A 12,604-nucleotide genomic window follows, 5' to 3' on the forward strand; every position below is an offset into this window, starting at 1 on the left:
GTCCCTAACCATGTGCTTGTGGCGTGTAGGTGTCAAGTGAAAACTTGAGACTGAGCGGTTAAAGTCAAGGTCCAAAGCAAAAAAAAAAAAAGAGTGTGCTTAAGAACCCTGGACACCTCTAATTGGGGACTTTAGCAAAGCTGAGTCACAATCTGAAAAGGTTCACCCAATTATGTGTCTGTGGCATTTATGTATCCGGTGGTAATACTGGAAAATAAAGTGCTTAGGGCCACGGCCAAGACTCATAAAGAAGTTGTGTTCAAGAATCATCATACTGAACTAGGAGAATCAATAACACTATCTGAACTCTGAGTTCCTATAGATGCCAATCATTCTGAACCTCAATGGATAAAGTGAGATGCCAAAACTATTCAAGAGGCAAAAAGCTATAAGTCCCGCTCATATGATTGAAGCCATGTTTCATTGATAGTTTGGAATTTATAGTATATTCTCTTCTTTTTATCCTATTTGATTTTCAGTTGCTTGGGGACAAGCAACAATTTAAGTTTGGTGTTGTGATGAGCGGATAATTTATACGCTTTTTGGCATTGTTTTTAGTATGTTTTTAGTAGGATCTAGTTACTTTTAGGGATGTTTTCATTAGTTTTTATGTTAAATTCACATTTCTAGACTTTACTATGAGTTTGTGTGTTTTTATGTGATTTCAGGTATTTTCTGGCTGAAATTGAGGGACTTGAGCAAAAATCAGATTCAGAGGTTGAAGAAGGACTGCTGATGCTGTTGGATTCTGACCTCCCTGCACTCAAAGTAGATTTTCTGGAGCTACAGAACTCGAAATGGCGCGCTTCTAATTGAGTTGGAAAGTAGACATCCAGGGCTTTCTAGCAATATATAATAGTTCATACTTTGCCCAAGTTTAGATGACGCAAACTGGCGTTCAATGCCAGCTCTCTGCCCAATTCTAGCGTCCAGCGCCAGAAACAAGCTGCAAAGTGGAGTTCAACGCCCAAACTGGCACAAAAGCTGGCGTTCAACTCCAGGAATGACCTCTACACGTGTAACACTCAAGCTCAGCCCAAGCACACACCAAGTGGGCCCCAGAAGTGGATTTATGCATCAATTACTTACTTCTGTAAACCCTAGTAGCTAGTTTATTATAAATAGGACCCTTTACTATTGTATTAGACATCTTTGAATCATCTTTTGAACCATATTTGGACGCCTGGTTCTTAGATCAGAGGGGCTGGCCATTCGGCCATGCCTGGACCTTTCACTTATGTATTTTCAACGGTAGAGTTTCTACACTCCATAAATTAAGGTGTGGAGCTCTGCTGTTCCTCAAAGATTAATGCAAAGTACTACTGTTTTCTATTCAATTCATCTTATTTCGCTTCTAAGATATTCATTCGCACTTTAACCTGAATGTGATGAACGTGACAATCGTTATCATTCCCTATGAACACGTGCCTGACAACCACTTCCGTTCTACATTAGATTGAATGAGTATCTCTTAGATCTCTTAATCAGAATCTTCGTGGTATAAGCTAGATTGATGGCGGCATTCATGAGAGTCCGGAAAGTCTAAACCTTGTCCGTGGTATTCCGAGTAGGACTCTGGGATTGAATGACTGTGACGAACTCCAACCTCGCGAGTGCTGGGCGTAGTGACAGACGCAAAAGGATAGTAAATCCTATTCCAGAACGATCGAGAACCTCCAAGATGATTAGCCATGCAGTGACAGCGCATCGGACCATTTTCACAAAGAGGAATAGGATGCAACCAACGACAAAGGTGATGCCTCCAGACGATTAGCCGTGCTGTGACAGAGCATTTGGACCATTTTCCCGAGAGAGATCGAAAGTAGCCATTGGCACCGGTGACATCCTTACATAAAGCCAGCCATAGAAAGGAGTAAGACGGATTGGATGAAGATAGCAGGAAAGCAGAGGTTCAGAGGAACGATTGCATCTCCATACGCTTATCTGAAATTCTCACCAATGATCTACATAAGTGTTTCTATCCTTGTTTTCTTCTCTATTTTCGAAAACTACATAATCAATTATTATCCGCATGACTGAGATTTACAAGGTGACCATAGCTTGCTTCATACCAACAATCTCCGTGGGATTCGACCCTTACTCACGTAAGGTATTACTTGGACGACCCAGTGCACTTGCTGGTTAGTTGTGCGAAGTTGTGAACCATGGTATTGGCATCATGTTTTTTGGCGCCATTACCAGGGAAAGAAAGAACAACGAATTTTACATAATCAAAGTGTAATCACAATTTCGTCCACCAAGTTTTTGGCGCCGTTGCCGGGGATTGTTTGAGTTTGGACAACTGACGGTTCATCTTGTTGCTCAGATTAGGTAATTTTCTTTTTGTTTTATTTTTAAAAATTTTTCAAAAATTTTTCAAAAATTTCTCCTTTGTTTTCGAAAAAAAATCTTAAAAAAAATGTTTTCAAAAATATATTTTTCTTCAGAATTTTTAAGAATGAATTCTAGTGTTTCATAAAGCATGTTGAAGCTTGGTTGGCTGTAAAGCCACGACTGTAGGGCATGTTAGACGTGTCATGTCTGAGTTACATACTAAAGCTTGGCTGACTATTAAGCCATGCCTGACCCTTTGATTGGAGCTTTAGACTAAAGAGCATAAGATTCCTGGAATTCATATTAAAAATTTTGGAATCCTTATTTTTGTTTTTTAAATAATTTTCAAAAAAAATACAAAAAAAAATTAGAAAATCATAAAAATCAAAAATATTTTTTGTGTTTCTTGTTTGAGTCTTGAGTCATGTTATAAGTTTGGTGTCAATTGCATGTTCATCTTGCATTTTTCAAAAAAATTCATGCATTCATAGTGTTCTTCATGATCTTCAAGTTGTTCTTGGTAAGTCTTCTTGTTTGATCTTTGCATTTGCATGTTTTGTGTCTTTTCTTGTTTTTCATATGCATTCTTGAATTCTTAGTGTCTAAGCATTAAAGAATTCTAAGTTTGGTGTCTTGCATGTTTTCTTTGCATAAAAAATTTTCAAAAATGTGTTCTTGATGTTCATCATGATCTTCATAGTGTTCTTGGTGTTCATCTTGACATTCATAGCATTCTTGCATGCATTCATTGTTTTGATCCATAACTTTCATGCATTGCATCATTTTTCTTGTTTTTCTCTCTCATCATAAAAATTCAAAAATCAAAAAAATATCTTTCCCTTTTTCTCTCTTAAAATTTCGAAAATTAGATTTGACTTTTTTAAAAAATTTTAAAATCTAGTTGTTTTTATGAGTCAAATCAAATTTTCAATTTAAAAATCTTATCTTTTTCAAAATCTTTTTCAAAAATCAAATCTTTTTCATTTTTCTTAGTTATTTTCGAAAATTATAAAAATATTTTTCAAAAATCTTTTTCTTATCTTTATCTCATAATTTTCGAAAATAACATCCTCAATTAATGTTTTGATTCAAAAATTTCAAGTTTGTTACTTACTTGTTAAGAAAGATTCAAACTTTAAGTTCTAGAATCATATTCTGTGATTTCTTATGAATCAAGTCATTAATTGAGATTTTAAAAATCAAATCTTTTTCAAAAAACTAATTTCTATCATATCTTTTCAAAAATATCTTCTTATCTTACCTTTTTCAAAAATTTGATTTCAAAATATCTTTTCTAACTTCCTATCTTATCTTTTCAAAGTTGATTTTCAAAATTTGTTTCAACTAACTAACTAACTTTTTGTTTGTTTCTTATCTTTTTCAAAACCACCTAACTAACTCTCTCTCTCTAATTTTCGAAAATATCTCCCTCTTTTTCAAAAATTCTTTTTAATTAACTAATTATTTTAATCTTTGATTTTAAAAATTTTCAAAAATTACTAACCTTTTTCAAAAACTATTTTCGAAAATCACTAACTCTTTTTCAAAAATTATTTTCGAAAATTCTCTCTCTCTCATCTTATTCTATTTATTTATTCATCTACTAACATCTCTTCCTCTCATCTACTCACCAAATTCGAACCCCCTCTTCTATCTGTGTTCGAATTTTTTCTTCTTCTCTTCTTCTACTAACAATAAGGAACCTCTTTACTGTGATATAGAGGATTCCTCTTCTTTTCTTTTTCTCTTCTCTTTCTTATGAGCAGGGATAGAGAAAAAGGCATTCTTGTTGAAGCTGATCCAGAACCTGAAAGGACTCTGAAGAGGAAACTAAGAGAAGCTAAATTACAACAATCCAGAGACAACCTTATTGAAAATTTCAAACAAGTAAAGGAGATGGCAGCCGAACCCAACAACAATAATGCAAGGAGAATGCTTGGTGACTTTACTACACCTAATTCCAATTTACATGGAAGAAGCATCTCCATTCCTACCATTGGAGCAAACAATTTTGAGCTGAAACCTCAGCTAGTTTCTCTGATGCAGCAGAACTGCAAGTTTCATGGACTTCCATCTGAAGATCCTTTTCAATTCTTAACTGAATTCTTGCAGATCTGTGATACTGTTAAGACTAATGGAGTAAATCCTGAAGTCTGCAGGCTCATGCTTTTCCCTTTTGCTGTAAGAGACAGAGCTAGAGTGTGGTTGGACTCCCAACCCAAAGACAGCCTGAACTCTTGGGATAAGCTGGTCACGGCTTTCATAGCCAAGTTCTTTCCTCCTCAAAAGCTTAGCAAGCTTAGAGTGGATGTTCAGACCTTCAGACAGAAAGAAGGTGAATCCCTCTATGAAGCTTGGGAAAGATACAAGCAGCTGACCAAAAAGTGTCCTTCTGACATGCTTTCAGAATGGACCATCCTGAATATATTCTATGATGGTTTATCTGAGCTATCAAAGATGTCATTGGACACTTCTGCAGGTGGATCCATTCACCTAAAGAAAACACCTGCAGAAGCTCAAGAACTCATTGACATGGTTGCTAATAACCAGTTCATGTACACTTCTGAGAGGAATCCTATGAGTAATGGGACGCCTATGAAGAAGGGAGTTCTTGAAGTTGATACTCTGAATGCCATATTGGCTCAGAATAAAATATTGACTCAGCAAGTCAATATGATTTCTCAGAGTCTGAATGGAATGCAAGCTGCATCCAACAGTACTCAAGAGGCATCTTCTGAAGAAGAAGCTTATGATCCTGAGAACCCTGCAATAGCATAGGCAAATTACATGGGTGAACCTTATGGAAACACCTATAATCCATCATGGAGAAATCATCCAAATTTCTCATGGAAGGATCAAAATCCTCAACAAGGCTTTAATAATGGTGGAAGAAACAGGTTTAACAATAATAAACCTTTTCCATCATCCACTCAGCAACAGACAGAGAACTCTGAACAAAGTACCTCTAATTTAGCAAACTTAGTCTCTGATCTATCCAAGGCCACTGTAAGTTTCATGAATGAAACAAGGTTTTCCATTAGAAATTTGGAAGCACAAGTGGGCCAGCTGAGTAAAAGGATCACTGAAATCCCTCCTAGTACTCTCCCAAGCAATACAGAAGAGAATCCAAAAGGAGAGTGCAAGGCCATTGACATAAGCACCATGGCCGAACCTGTAAGGAAAGGAGAGGACGGGAATCCCAAGGAGGAAGACCTCCTGGGACGCCCAGTGATCAATAAGGAGTTTCCCTCTGAGGAACCAAAGGACTCTGAGGCTCATATAGAGACCATAGAGATTCCATTGAACCTCCTTATGCCATTCATGAGCTCTGATGAGTATTCCTCTTCTGAAGAGAATGAGGACGTTACTGAAGAGCAAGCTGCCAAGTTCCTTGGTGCAATCATGAAGCTGAATGCCAAATTATTTGGTATTGAGACTTGGGAAGATGAACCTCCCTTGTTCACCAATGAACTAAGTGATCTGGATCAACTGACATTGCCTCAGAAGAGACAGGATCCTGGAAAGTTCATAATACCTTGTACCATAGGCACCATGATCTTTAAGGCTCTGTGTGACCTTGGTTCAGGAATAAACCTCATGCCCCTCTCTGTAATAGAGAAACTGGGAATCTATGGGGTGCAAGCTGCTAAAATATCATTAGAGATGGCAGACAATTCAAGAAAACAGGCTTATGGACAAGTAGAGGACGTGTTAGTAAAGGTTGAAGGCCTTTACATCCCTGCTGATTTCATAGTCCTAGACACTGGAAAGGAAAAGGATGAATCCATCATCCTAGGAAGACCTTTCCTAGCCACAGCAAGAGCTGTGATTGATGTGGACAGAGGAGAATTGATCCTTCAATTGAATGAGGACAACCTTGTGTTTACAACTCAAGGATCTCTCTCTGCATCCATGGAGAGGAAGCAGAAAAAGCTTCTCTCAAAGCAGAGTCAAACAAAGCCCCCACAGTCAAACTCTAAGTTTGGTGTTGGGAGGCCACAACCAAACTCTAAGTTTGGTGTTGAACTCCCATATCCAAACTCTAAGTTTGGTGTTGGAGAGTCTCAACAATGCTCTGAACATCTGTGAGGCTCCATGAGAACCCACTGTCAAGCTATTGACATTAAAGAAGTGCTTGTTGGGAAGCAACCCAATTTTTATTTATCTAACTATATTTTTTTTAGTTATATGTCTTTATAGGTTCATGATCATGTGGAGTCATAAAATAAATATAAAAATTAAAAACAGAATCAAAAACAGCAGAAGAAAAATTACACCCTAGAGGAAGCACCTGTCTGGCGTTCAACGCCAGAACAGAGCATGGTTCTGGCACTGAACGCCCAAAATGGGCAGTCTCTGGGCGCTGAATGCCCAAAATGGGCAGCATCTGGGCGCTGAACGCCAGAATTGCACCCTGGAGAAGAGCTGGCGCTGAATGCCCAGAACAAGCATGGTTCTGGCGTTCAATGCCAGAAATGGGCAACAAATGGGCGTTGAATGCCCAAAATGGGCACCAACCTGGCGCTGAACACCCAGAGTTGTGTGCAATGGCATTTTACATGCCTAATTTGGTGCAAGGCTGTAAATCCTTGAACACCTCAGGATTTGTGGACCCCACAGGATCATCTCAGGATCTGTGGACCCCACAGGATCATCTCAGGATCTGTGGACCCCACAGGATCCCCACCCACCTCACCCTCTCTCTCTCTCCATTCATGGTCATCTCTTCTGTTTTCCATTCACCATTCACATCCAAACACACTTCCCTCCATCTCCTCCATATATTCGTCTTCTTCATCTATTCTTTCTTCTCTTTCTCGAGGGCGAGCAATATTCTAAGTTTGGTGTGGTAAAAGCATAAGCTTTTTGTTTGTCCATTACCATTAATGGCACCTAAGGCCAGAGAAACCTCAAGAAAGAGGAAAGGAAAGACAATTGCTCCCACCCCTGAGCCATGGGAGATGGAAAGATTCATCTCACAAGCCCATCACTAAGAAAAGGATGGAGCAAACAAGAGAGCACTTTCATGGACCTCAACAGGCACATAAAGAAGCTCATCATCAAGAAACCCCTGAGATACCTCAAGGGATGCACTTTCCTCCACAGAACTATTGGGAGAAAATCAATACCTCCCTAGGAGAATTAAGTTCCAACATGGGACAACTAAGGGTGAAACATCAAGAGCACTCCATCATCCTTCATAAAATCAGAGAAGATAAAAAAGCAATGAGGGAGGAGCAACAAAGACAAGGAAGAGACATAGAAGAGCTCAAGGACATCATTGGTTCCTCAAGAAGAAAACACCATCATCACTAAGGTGGATTCATTCCTTGTTCTTATTTCTTCTGTTTTTCGTTTTCTATGTTATGTGCTTATCTATGTTTGTGTCTTCATTACATGATCATTAGTAGTTAGTAACTATGTCTTAAAGTTATGAATGTCCTATGAATCCATCACCTCTCTTAAATGAAAAATGTTTTAATTCAAAAGAACAAGAAGTACATGAGTTTCGAATTTATCCTTGAACTTAGTTTAATTATATTGATGTGGTGACAATGCTTCTTGTTTTCTGAATGAATGCTTGAACAGTGCATATGTCTTTTGAAGTTGTTGTTTAAGAATGTTAAATATGTTGGCTCTTGAAAGAATGATGACAAGGAGACATGTTATTTGATAATCTGAAAAATCATAAAAATGATTCTTGAAGCAAGAAAAAGTAGCAAAGAACAAAGCTTGCAGAAAAAAAAATATAGAAAGAAAGAGAAAAAGCAAGCAGAAAAAGCCAAAGCTCTTAAAACCAAGAGGCAAGAGCAAAAAGCCAATAACCCTTAAAACCAAAAGGCAAGGGCAAATAAAAAGGATCCCAAGGCTTTGAGCATCAGTGGATAGGAGGGCCTAAAGGAATAAAATCCTGGTCTAAGCGGCTAAACCAAGCTGTCCCTAACCATGTGCTTGTGGCGTGTAGGTGTCAAGTGAAAACTTGAGACTGAGCGGTTAAAGTCAAGGTCCAAAGCAAAAAAAAAAAAAGAGTGTGCTTAAGAACCCTGGACACCTCTAATTGGGGACTTTAGCAAAGCTGAGTCACAATCTGAAAAGGTTCACCCAATTATGTGTCTGTGGCATTTATGTATCCGGTGGTAATACTGGAAAACAAAGTGCTTAGGGCCACGGCCAAGACTCATAAAGAAGCTGTGTTCAAGAATCATCATACTGAACTAGGAGAATCAATAACACTATCTGAACTCTGAGTTCCTATAGATGCCAATCATTCTGAACCTCAATGGATAAAGTGAGATGCCAAAACTATTCAAGAGGCAAAAAGCTATAAGTCCCGCTCATATGATTGAAGCCATGTTTCATTGATAGTTTGGAATTTATAGTATATTCTCTTCTTTTTATCCTATTTGATTTTCAGTTGCTTGGGGACAAGCAACAATTTAAGTTTGGTGTTGTGATGAGCGGATAATTTATACGCTTTTTGGCATTGTTTTTAGTATGTTTTTAGTAGGATCTAGTTACTTTTAGGGATGTTTTCATTAGTTTTTATGTTAAATTCACATTTCTGGACTTTACTATGAGTTTGTGTGTTTTTCTGTGATTTCAGGTATTTTCTGGCTGAAATTGAGGGACTTGAGCAAAAATCATATTTAGAGGTTGAAGAAGGACTGCTGATGCTGTTGGATTCTGACCTCCCTGCACTCAAAGTGGATTTTCTGGAGCTACAGAACTCGAAATGGCGCGCTTCTATTTGCGTTGAAAAGTAGACATCCAGGGCTTTCTATCAATATATAATAGTCCATACTTTGCCCAAGTTTAGATGACGCAAACTGGCGTTCAACGCCAGCTCTCTGCCTAATTCTGGCGTCCAGCGCCAGAAACAAGCTGCAAAGTGGAGTTCAACGCCCAAACTGGCACAAAAGCTGGCGTTCAACTCCAGGAATGACCTCTACACGTGTAACACTCAAGCTCAGCCCAAGCACACACCAAGTGGGCCCCGGAAGTGGATTTATGCATCAATTACTTACTTCTGTAAACCCTAGTAGCTAGTTTATTATAAATAGGACCCTTTACTATTGTATTAGACATCTTTGAATCATCTTTTTAACCATCTTTGGACGCCTGGTTCTTAGATCAGAGGGGCTGGCCATTCGGCCATGCCTGGACCTTTCACTTATGTATTTTCAACGGTAGAGTTTCTACACTCCATAAATTAAGGTGTGGAGCTCTGCTGTTCCTCAAAGATTAATGCAAAGTACTACTGTTTTCTATTCAATTCATCTTATTTCGCTTCTAAGATATTCATTCGCACTTCAACCTGAATGTGATGAACGTGACAATCATTATCATTCCCTATGAACACGTGCCTGACAACCACTTCCGTTCTACATTAGATTGAATGAGTATCTCTTAGATCTCTTAATCAGAATCTTCGTGGTATAAGCTAGATTGATGGCGGCATTCATGAGAGTCCGGAAAGTCTAAACCTTGTCCATGGTATTCCGAGTAGGACTCTGGGATTGAATGACTGTGACGAACTCCAACCTCGTGAGTGCTGGGCGTAGTGACAGACGCAAAAGGATAGTAAATCCTATTCCAGTACGATCGAGAACCTCCAAGATGATTAGCCATGCAGTGACAGCGCATCGGACCATTTTCACAGAGAGGAATAGGATGCAACCAACGACAAGGGTGATGCCTCCAGACGATTAGCCGTGCTGTGACAGAGCATTTGGACCATTTTCCCGAGAGAGATCGAAAGTAGCCATTGGCACCGGTGACATCCTTACATAAAGCCAGCCATAGAAAGGAGTAAGACGGATTGGATGAAGACAGCAGGAAAGCAGAGGTTCAGAGGAACGATTGCATCTCCATACGCTTATCTGAAATTCTCACCAATGATCTACATAAGTATTTCTATCCTTGTTTTCTTCTCTATTTTCGAAAACTACATAATCAATTATTATCCGCATGACTGAGATTTACAAGGTGACCATAGCTTGCTTCATACCAACAATCTCTGTGGGATTCGACCCTTACTCACGTAAGGTATTACTTGGACGACCCAGTGCACTTGCTGGTTAGTTGTGCGAAGTTGTGAACCATGGTATTGGCATCATGTTTTTTGGCGCCATTACCAGGGAAAGAAAGAGTAATGAATTTTACATAATCAAAGTGTAATCACAATTTCGTCCACCAAGGTCACTAAGTTATTAGAGGCTGGATTATTTATCATATTTCTGATAGCCCCTGGGTGAGCCCTGTCTATGTTGTCCCTAAGAAGGGAGGCATGAAAGTGCTTCATAATGAAAAAAATGAACTGGTTCCTACAAGAACAGTTACAGGGTGGCGTATGTATATTGACTACAGAAGGCTCAATACAGCCACCAGGAAGGATCACTTCCCTTTACCATTCATAGACCATATGCTAGAAAGACTAGCAGGTCATGAATACTACTGCTTTTTGGATGGCTATTCAGGTTACAACCAAATTGCAGTAGATCCTCAGGACCAAGAAAAAATAACATTCACATGTCCATCTGGAGTATTTGCATACAGAAGAATGCCTTTTGGTCTGTGCAATGCACCTGCAACTTTTCAGAGGTGCATGCTCTCTATCTTCTCTGATATGGTAGAGAAATTTCTGGCAGTCTTCATGGATGACTTCTTAGTATTTAGAGACTCAGTTAGCTCCTGTCTCAACCATCTAGCATTTGTTCTGAAAAGATGCCAAGAGACTAACCTGGTTTTAAATTGGGAAAAATGTCACTTTATGGTGACTGAAGGAATTGTCCTTGGACATAAAATTTCGAACAAGGGAATAGAGGTGGATCAAGCTAAGGTAGAGGTAATTGAAAAATTACCACCACCCACCAATGTTAAGGCAATCAGAAGCTTTCTCGGGCATGTAGGATTCTATAGGAGGTTTATAAAGGATTTTTCAAAAATCGCAAAACTTCTGAGCAATCTGCTAGCTGCTGACATGCCATTTGTGTTTGACAAAGAGTGTCTGCAGGCGTTTGAAACTCTGAAAGCTAAGCTAGTCACAGCACCAGTTATTTCTGCACCAGATTGGACATTACCATTCGAACTAATGTGTGATGCCAGTGACCATGCCATTAGTGCAGTATTGGGACAGAGACATAACAAGCTTCTGCATGTCATTTATTATGCTAGCCGTGTTTTAAATGATGCACAGAAAAATTACATAACCACAGAAAAACAGCTGCTTGCAGTGGTTTATGCCAATGACAAGTTTAGATCATACTTAGTAGAATCAAAAGTGATTTTGTACACTGACCATACTGCTCTTAAATATCTACTCACAAAGCAGGATTCAAAGCCCAGGCTCATAAGATGGGTGTTGCTTCTACAAGAGTTTGATATAGAAATAAGAGACAGAAAAGGGACAGAGAATCAAGTAGCTGATCACCTGTCCCGGATAGAACCAGTAGCAGGAGCATCCCTCCCTCCTACTGAGATCTCTGAAACCTTTCCGGATGAGCAATTGTTTGCTATTCAGGAAGCTCCGTGGTTTGTAGACATTGCAAACTATAAGACTCAAGGTTCTTCTTCTGTAACCATGGAGAGGAAGCATGAAAAGCTTCTCTCAATACAGAGTCAAACAAAACCCCCACATTCAAACTCTAAGTTTAGTGTTGGGAGGCCACAACCAAACTCTAAGTTTGGTGTTGAGAGGCCCCAACCCTACTCTGATTATCTGTGAGGCTCCATGAGAGCTCACTGTCAAGCTATTGACATTAAAGAAGCGCTTGTTGGGAGGCAACCTAATGTTATTTAATTATATCTATTTATTTTCCATTGCTATTTTATGTTTTCTTTAGGTTGATGATCATGTGAAGTCACAAAAACAACTGAAAAATCAAAAATAGAATGAAAAACAGCATTAAAAATAGCTCACCCTGGAGGAAGAGCTTACTGGCGTTTAAACGCCAGTAAGAAGCATCAGACTGGCATTTAACGCCAGAAAGAAGCATCAAGCTGGCGTTAAACGCCAGAAACAAGCACCAGACTGGTGTTTAACGCCAGAACAGAGCATCAAGTTGGCGTTTAACGCCAAGAAAGGGAGAAAAGCTGGCATTTAACGCCAGAAACAAGCAGCAGTCGGGCGTTAAACGCCAGGATTATACACTAAGGGCGTTTTTGCACGCCTCAATGGAGCAGGGATGATAAGTCCTTGACCCTTCAGGATCTGTGGACCCCACAGGATCCCCACCTGCCACACCTTTTCATACACACTTCCCCCGCCCTT

General features: G+C 39.2%; 1 non-coding gene across 1 annotated transcript; it reads right to left on the minus strand.

Moving 5' to 3' along the window:
- Positions 1 to 4,629: 4,629 nt before the first annotated feature.
- On the minus strand, positions 4,630 to 4,737 carry LOC148578033 (small nucleolar RNA R71). The gene has a single exon (XR_015904225.1). It is a non-coding gene; the product is annotated as a small nucleolar RNA R71 (small nucleolar RNA).
- Positions 4,738 to 12,604: the final 7,867 nt, after the last annotated feature.

The sequence above is a fragment of the Arachis ipaensis genome, chromosome B1 (assembly GCF_059453495.1).
Source record: "Arachis ipaensis isolate K30076 ecotype BB chromosome B1, ASM5945349v1, whole genome shotgun sequence".
Lineage (NCBI taxonomy): Eukaryota > Viridiplantae > Streptophyta > Magnoliopsida > Fabales > Fabaceae > Arachis > Arachis ipaensis.